This window comes from Cebus imitator, unplaced genomic scaffold (assembly GCF_001604975.1).
Source record: "Cebus imitator isolate Cc_AM_T3 unplaced genomic scaffold, Cebus_imitator-1.0 Scaffold97, whole genome shotgun sequence".
In the NCBI taxonomy this organism is placed as follows: domain Eukaryota; kingdom Metazoa; phylum Chordata; class Mammalia; order Primates; family Cebidae; genus Cebus; species Cebus imitator.
Window position 1 is genome coordinate 23,985 of NW_016107412.1, and position 8,496 is coordinate 32,480.

General features: G+C 49.8%; 1 protein-coding gene across 1 annotated transcript in view; it reads left to right on the top strand.

The window, feature by feature from the left end:
* Positions 1-6,058: 6,058 nt before the first annotated feature.
* The window catches only part of SLC5A4 (solute carrier family 5 member 4), a 56,022-nt gene continuing 53,584 nt past the window's right edge, over positions 6,059-8,496 (top strand). Inside the window, exon 1 of the mRNA XM_017536342.2 lies at positions 6,059-6,132. The gene's annotated coding sequence lies outside the window, so the exon portion shown is untranslated. The remainder of the gene's footprint in view (positions 6,133-8,496) is intronic.

An 8,496-nucleotide genomic window follows, 5' to 3' on the forward strand; every position in this document is an offset into this window, starting at 1 on the left:
GATATGACACAAGCACCAGGTCCTTGCCTCCAGGCCCCCATGCCTTCGGTGTTCCTCTAACAGCCAAGTTCTTCACTATCTCTACACTTGCTGATGCTTCTGCCTGGATTATCCTCTCCTATCTGCTTCAATTTATCCTTCAAATCTCAGCTTAGGTGACCTCACTCGAAAGATACCTTCCCTTCTAACGTGATACCTCTGATGCTTAAAAAAAGAAAGGAAAAGATGCCTTTTTTTTTGTTTTTTTTTTGTTAGAGACAGAGAGACAGAGTCTTGCTCTGTCACCCAGGCTAGAGTACAGTGGTGTGATCATAGCTCACTGCAGCATCGAACTCCTGGGCTCAAGCAATCCTTCTGCTTCAGCCTCTTGAGTAGCTGGGACTGTAGGTGTGTGCCATGCCCAGCTAATCTTTTAAAGTTCTTTGCAGAGTCTCACTAAATTACTCAGGCTGGTCTTGAACTCCTGGCCTCAAGTGATCCTCTCACCTCAGCCATCCAAGTAGCTGGGATTACAGGCATAAGCCATTGCACCTGGCTATGCATGTACAATCTTAAGAAGGTATTTCTCAGTCCACAACCTCCAGTATTCTTATTCATAAGAATAAGATTTCCTGAGCATCTTTCATGTACCAGAAACACTTCTACATGTTGGGAATGCAGCAGTGAAAGAAACAGACAAAAATCCTTCCCTACATGGAGCTTACATTCTAATGGGGGAAAGAGACCATAAGCAAGATAATTAAGTAAAATACATAACATCTTAGATAGTGATAAACACTATGGAGGCAAAAAAAGAGGAGGGAAGAAGGATAGGGAGGGGAGAGGGGAGGAAGGGAGGTTAAAATGTAGCTAGGGTGGCCATAGAAGGCCTCCTTGAGAAGGTGACAGGTGAAACTGTGTGGGGAATAGCCTTCCAGGCAATAGAGATGGCCAGTACAAAGGTGAGTATGTGCCTGGCATGTCTGAGGAACAGCAGGGAAGTGAATGTGGCTAAGTGAGCAATGAGGAAACAGTAGGCCAGGAAGTCACAGGAGAGTGCAGGGCCTTCTGAGCAAGGGTGAGGGCTCTGGCTTTTACAGAGTGAGCTGGAGCCACAGGAGGGTTTGGAGCACAGGAGTCCTGACATCGGACTTATATTTTAACAAGCTCTGGCTGCTATGTCTTCTGTTTCCCTCATGGCTGATTGGTTTTTCTAATAATCACATTTTTTCTCTCCTTTGTCTCTCTCTCTCTCCCATTAGAATGAAGTAAGCAACCGGAGGGCAGAGACCATATCTGGCCTGCTGACCTATCAGCATAGGCCAGCACCAGGCACTAGCAGGCCTCAATAAATACTGAATCAATGCTGGACTTCAGAAGTCTCCGTCCTGAGCATCCCAGCAGCCGGCTGCCCAACACTGAAAGATCAGGCAACGAAGACCACCACAGCAGCAGCCACAAGGCTAGCTCTACTGACATTGTGTTATTCCACTCTCAATATGCTTAAGATCCTACATGCAAGGAGGGTGTGGTAAAAAGTATCTGCCACCCAAGTCTATGGAACTCAGCTATTGAAATGCTGAAAATGAACACTGAAGGTTCAGTTTTAAAGCTTCTGAGACCTGACTTTCAAATCTACCATCTTCTATCTCAGAGTCCACAGGGTGGACTGCAGTAACTGGTGGTGACCTGGAGGATCAGTGACTAAGGCATCCCAGTAACTGATGAACTCTGGGCCTTGTGGGGTCAACCCAGAGTTAGGCCACACTCCTACCATAAGTAGGAGAGGCCTCCCTTCCTGTCAGAAGTCAGAGGTTAAGCCCAAGGCTAAAGACCCAGAAAGCATGAGGCACAGAACCATAGCCAAGTCCTTCCTCAGCTCCACTATACAACAGCGGACAATCTAAGCACAGGAGTGGGTAGGGGAAGGCAGCCACAGCAGGTATGGCAGGGGCTCTCCCAGGCTCCACAGAGCAAACAGGCACAACTGCATCACAAGCATAAAATGGGAACTACAATGTTATATGCCTGAGGGGCTTGTGAGGGTAAAAAACAAGTCAATATATACCTAGCCCTTAGCAGTGCTCAGTCCACAACATGCCTGATAAATGTTAGCTACTATTGTTACTACCAGGAGAGGGTTTACCACCTCCCTGCTCCATACCAGATTCCCAGGTGTCTGGAAGCCTTGAAACACTCTGGTGGCTGGCTGGTGGTAGCAACTGTAGTTTGAAAGTGGTCTCAGCACTGATCAGATTTCTCTCTGCCTCTATGAGGTGACTTGAGGATGGACAGGAGATAATGTAGAAAGTGCTTTGAATCCCTTAGGAGCCAAAGAATCCTAACAATTCAATGCAATATTCATTCATTCACTCAGTGAACAACTGCTGAGCACCAACTATGTACCAGATCTCTCACTAGGTACTGGAGACATAGTTAAGGGAGGTCTTCGTCGAGGATTAAGAGCTATTACTGGCCAGGCACAGTGGCTCATGCATGTAATCCCAGCACTTTTGGAAGGCTGAGGTGGGCAGATCAAGAGTTCAAGACCAGCCTGGCCAACATGGTGAAACCCCATCTCTACTAAAAATATAAAAATTAACCAGACATGGTGGCAGATGCCTGTAATCCCAGCTACCCTATAGGAGGTTAAGGGATTAGAATCGCTTGAACCCAGGAGGCGGAGGTTGCAGTGAACCAAGATTGCACCATTGCATTCCAGCCTGGGCAACAGAGTGAGACTCCATCTCAAAAAAAAAAAGAAAAAAAGAGCTATTTACTTAGAAGAGGGCCAAGTAAACAATCACAACCCACTGTGACCCTTGCCACAGGACATCAAAGAGAGGCATCTAGCTCAGGCCTAGGGGCGATGATCAGATGGGAAGCACCAGGTAGCACTCCAGCTAGGAAGGTACAGTCAGGGGAGCAGGAAATGGTGTTCAGGCAGAGGGAATGGTGCAAAGCAAAGACAGAGAGGTATACAGAGTTGAGAGGCTGGGTGTGGTGGCTCACACCTATAATCCCAGCACTTTGGGAGGCCCAGGGGGAAGGACTGCTTGAGGCCAGGGGTTTGAGACCAGTCTGAGCAATACAGCAAGACCCTGACTCTACAAAAAATAAAAATATTCTGCCAGGCACAGTGGCACTCGCCTGTAGTTGTAGTTACTTGGGAGGCTGAGGCAGGAGGATGGTTCAAGCCCAGGAGTTGGAGACTGCAGTGAGATATGATAGCTCCATTGTACTACAGTCTGGGTAACAAACCAAGATCCTGTCTCAAAAACAGAAAAAAAAGTTGGGGCTTGCAGAAGTAGCAAACAGCTGAGGTTGACTGGAGCTTGGCAGAAGGTGAGTGTGGAGCAGGAGAGATGAAAAAAGAGAGCTAGGCAGGGGTCAGAGTCCAAAGGGCTTTGAATGCCATACTAAGAAATGTGAGTTTTGGCTTGAGGGCAATTAGGAGCCACTGATGAGCTTTCTTTAAGGATTCCCAAATGCTCTGTTGACAATTTTTTCTCAGGAGTATTTGTTCCTCTCTATGTGAAGAGATAAGGAACAGAAAAATCTCTTCTGGGCTGTGATATTACTGGTGATCTCTCTTAGGCAAAAAGACCTGTTGAGAAAAAGAAACGTCTGCAAGGCATGGATGTCCCCTCAACCTTCAGAAACACAGCAAAGTGCAAAGCCCAAGCATGCTGCTTACTGTCAGCACAGCAGGCTTTGGTGCCAGAAATGGGCAGTTTCTGGGAAGTGAGCAGTTAAGGCATACGAGAGCGTCAGGAGATAACTAGAAAAAGATGCAAGTCCAAGCTCAAAGCCAGAAGGAATAACAAATTGAACTTGTTCTGAACTACTTTTGGGAAGTGAAACAAGAAGGGTAGAAGTCCCTGGTACATAAAGGTCTCTGTTTGCAGAAGGAAGTAACACTCCAGAAGCCAAGGTTGACAGCCTTCCTCAGACACAGGCCTCCAGCAGGCATCAGCTGGCCTAGAGTCAAGCACCCAAAATAACAGGCCCTGAACAAATTTTCCCATCTACCCTCATACAAACCAGCAGTGGGGGAGTAGGAGAGGATGGCCCGTATTATTTCAGAGCTGAGGTAAAGGAGGGCCAGCCTATGAAAACTATCCAGGTCACAGTGCCAGGAAGCTGCTGAGCTGGGGTCGAACCCAGGGCTGACTGACTGGGAGTCAGGTGATCTTTCCATCATACCTCTGCGCTCTGGAAGCAGCTCAGGGTGAAGCCTCCACTTGATCCGCACTCAGGAGATGATCTCCACACAACCTCTGAGGGATCTGACTCTTTGGGGGAACTACTGAAGCTGCTCCTCATGACAGTTTCTAAGAGGTCAGAGGAGAGTGGTGGGCTCACCTCAGGACAGAAAACCAGATGCTCTGAGCTCTGCTCATGTTCCTACCATCTGCGACAAGTTGCTTCATCTCAAATCCTTCCTTGGAAGGATGGGAATAAGGTGACAATACTGTTTCTGTGACTACAATGGAACTAGAACAGATCACAGAGCTAACTAAAAAAAATATTAGAGTAATATTTATATACAGCTTTCTTCACAAGCATGTGGAAGCCTTCACTGGTTCATTCACAGGTTCACACCCCTAGGAGTAGACAAGAAGGCAGCAAGTCTTTCTCATGTTGACGTCAGGGAAACTGAGGCAGAATTGAAGCAAGCGAATACCTGCAAAGGAATGGGACTCAGAGTCACACGGCCTAGTCCTCCAGCCAACAAATCACCTCTCCACCTCCCAAGTAAGAGGTGCTCTGCTCAGGCAAGAAGTCATGAGACCTGTCTATGTCTCAGAAAGGCAAAGATTCTTCCTCTGGGTACCTTCTTCCAGAATCTAGGACCAAAAGATCCCCTAGAGGTCATGTGGTTCCCCTCTCTTTACATCAAAAAGAATGCAGTTCAACCACTCTGAAGAGAAGTTCTGGATCATCTTCAAACAGCTTTCATGGATAACCTGTTTTGTGTCTCACAGTTCCCAAAAGTCAGGAAAATCTTAAGACTCTCACCCTGAAAGGCATCACTACTAACAACAGCCTGCAATATTGTTTTATCCTAAAGAAAGTGAATCAGATGCCCCTTCCGAAGATCAGACAAGAAGCAATAAGGCTACATCCTGACACAAATCCAAATAAACACAACAGCAGCTAGAAGTCTTAAATATCCCCTACACCCCAACCTGACTCCAGCCTTTCCTTTGTCTCTGTACTTGCAGGTCCCTGAGAACCTGGGCAGGTAATTGACCTTGCCTCTACTACGTGAACGACCTTACACGTGTGATTGAACCGCTCTGTGCCTCAATGTCCTCTTGGATAAAATGGGGATATTTAATCCCCACAAAGGTTGCTGTGAAGTTTAAACGTGGCACTGTAGAAGTGCTTAGCACAGTGCCCGGTACACAGTAGGCGCTCGATAGCCACTAGCAAGCATCTCCCTCGTAATTTGTAGCATTATCATAGTCAACTTGTCTTAGAGGCTCCAACAGACAATACCAAGCCCGTGCCTAGCCGGGAGTGGGGGCATGGAACCGTTTTCTAATTTTTTTTTCTTCTTTTTGAACCTTGGCAAAGAGATAACGTCCTGAACAACAAAGAGGACTCAGGATGGCCATGAGGGTGAGTCTGACAGAGGAAACCAGAGCCCGAAGAGTTTTCCCTCCGGCCAGGGACGGGCTCCTCCGGGCCTAAGTCTAGGAGTCTGTCCGGCGGGAGCCACAGGCGGGGCTGCGGATCTGGGACGGTCGGGGAACAGGCCGGCGGCCAAGCGAGCGCGAATGAATGAACGAACCCGCAGCCCTTCAGTCTCCGGCTGCGTACGCCGCTCGCGCCCCCTGCAGCGCCGCGTCCTCTTCATGACCTCTGACCCCGCAAACCTCTCGCCTAGGACCCCCGACTCCCCGCCCCACTTCTTCTCCTGCCTCGCCAGGTGCCCGCTTCCTCACCCGCAGGTCTCAACGGCTCCCGGCGTCACGGCTCGGTTCGACTTGGCACCAAAATGTCCGCGGCCTCCACCTCACACTCTCCCGGCGCGTCCGGACTGCCGGCGGCTGGGAGCCCCGCGGCTGTCACCTGCCGGGCGGAAGTGAGCTGCCTGCGCGCGGGCACTTCCGGTGGACGCACGGCCTGAAGGCGGGGTCAAGGGTACAACCCCAGCGGGGGTGGTGCCCGTCGGGCGGGGCAAGAAAAGGGGCGGGGCCCACCGGTATTAACCCCTTGGCAGCCGCGGCGCTGCTATGCTGCAGTGTCCCGCAGAGCCCTTGGGAAACCAGCCCGCTAACTAATTCAGGCTGATGCGGGCGGGCAAGGTCGTAGGGACTTTGAAGTCCGTCTTCTGTGTAAAGACAGCAAGTCTGAGGTTCTAAGAGGGGCAGGGTTTTGCTCAAGGTCACTTTTTTGTTGTTGTTTGAGACAGGGTCTTGCTCTGTCGCCCAAGCTAGAGCGTGCAGTGGCTGGAAGATCTGGGCTCACTGCAACCTCCGCCACTCAGGCTCAGGTGATCCTGTCACCTCGGCCTTCCAAGCAGCTGGGACCACAGATGCGCAGCACTACTCCCGGCTAATTGTTATTGTTTATTTGTTTTAGACCGAGTCTCTCACTGTATTGCCCAGGCTAGTCTCAAACTCATGGACTCAAGAGATCCTCCCACCTGGGCCTCCCAAAGTGCTGGGATTACAGGCATGAGTCACTGCACCCAGCTTTTTTTTTTTTTTTTAAAGAGAGGCGTCTCGCTCTGTCCAAACTAGGCTCTTAAAAGCTCTAGTTTGGACCTTTCCATTCTTTTTGGGGGGGACTCTGCCCCCGGCGGTCAAACATTCCTCCTGCCCCAGCCTCTTGAGTAGCTGGGTCTGCGGTTGTGCACCACCATACCTGGCTAATTTTGGTATTTTTAGCAGAGACGGGGTTTTGCCATGTTGGTCAGGATGGTCTCGATCTCCCGACCTTGTGATCCGCCCACCTCGGCCTCCCAAAGTGTTGGGATTACAGGCGTGAGCCACCACAGCTGGCCAAGTAGAGGGTATTTAATCAGGAGCTGCAGAACAATAGTGCATGTTTATGGAACACATAGTGTGCCAGGTAGTGTGCAGGCAATCTCATTTGCTCCTGACCTCAGCCCCACGAGGAAGGGGTTGTTTTAGTTCCATTTCACCTTGGGGGGAACTTCAACCCTGAGAGCTTAAATCAAACAGCATGTGAGTGACAGGGCTGAGGGCCTGGTCCCAGAGCCCCACTTCTCATGAGTCCCACTCATTCACCTAAAATATAATTGTCACTCCCACCTGAGCCAGGCACACTGGGGATACAACAGTGAACAGCATATGGCACAACCCCCCTTGGGGGCTCATTGTTGAGTATGGCAGAAAGACAAAGGGACAAATTATAACTCTGTGTTATAGAAATACCAGAGAGGCAAAGGGGATGCAGGCACTAAATTCAGCCTGAGAAAGTCAGGGAAGGCTTCCTGGAGGAAGTGACACCCAACCTGAACCATGACACTAATAGTTAACCATCAACCAGGCACTGTGTGAAGCTCTTCCGCATATTAATTCATTAAACTCTCCCAAGAATTCCATGAGAGTCTCCAAGTAGAGATAAGGAAAAGATCAGTGGGCAGAACTGATTTCTCCCCTACTTCCATGAGGGCCTGGATTTTTTCTCCCACAGCTCTGTCTGGCAGGAGAGCTAGAAGTGTAATACTAGTAAGAGGAAGTATAGCTCAATGTCAAAGGTTGGATGATTACAGCTTGCAGAGGTGGGTGGGTGACAGAAGGGGGGGGGTGGGTCTCTAAGGGAACTTCCGTCTCTACCCCCATCACTAAACCCAGCTAGCCACACTGCCGGAGTCATCCACACCATCAAATGCTGCCAGCTGCAACTGGAACGGCTACACCTGGGGCATGTGTGGCTGCCCTGGCCCTCCGAGACCCCAGGCCCAGCAGGAGCTCCTTGCCCCAGGATGGGGGAAGCACAGCCAATGGTAGCCAAGCCCACCTGGAGAGAGCGAGCATGTTCACTTCCTCACAAGAAATACACACTTGCTGACAATAATACCACCTGCTGGCTAGTTTTTATTTATTTTGAAAAGGAGTCTCATTCTTTTTGCCCAGACTGGAGTGCGGTGGTGCAATCTCAGCTCACTGCCTCCTCCTCCTCCTCCCAGGTTCGAGCGATTCTCCTGCCTCAGCCTCCCGAGTAGCTGGGATTACAAGTGCGCACTACCCCACCCAGCTAATTTTTGTATTTTTAGTAGAGACCGCGTTTCACCGTATTGGCCAAGGTGTCCTCCAACTCCTGACCTCAAATGATCTGCCTGCCGTGGCCTCCCAAAGTGCTGGATTACAGGCATGAGCCACCACACCCAGCCCCCATTTTTTTTTTTATTTTAAGAGATGAAGTCTATTGGGAGGCCAAGGCGGGTGGATCACGAGGTCAAGAGATCGAGACCATCCTGGTCAACGTGGTGAAACCCCGTCTCTACTAAAAATACAAAACATTAGCTGGGCATGG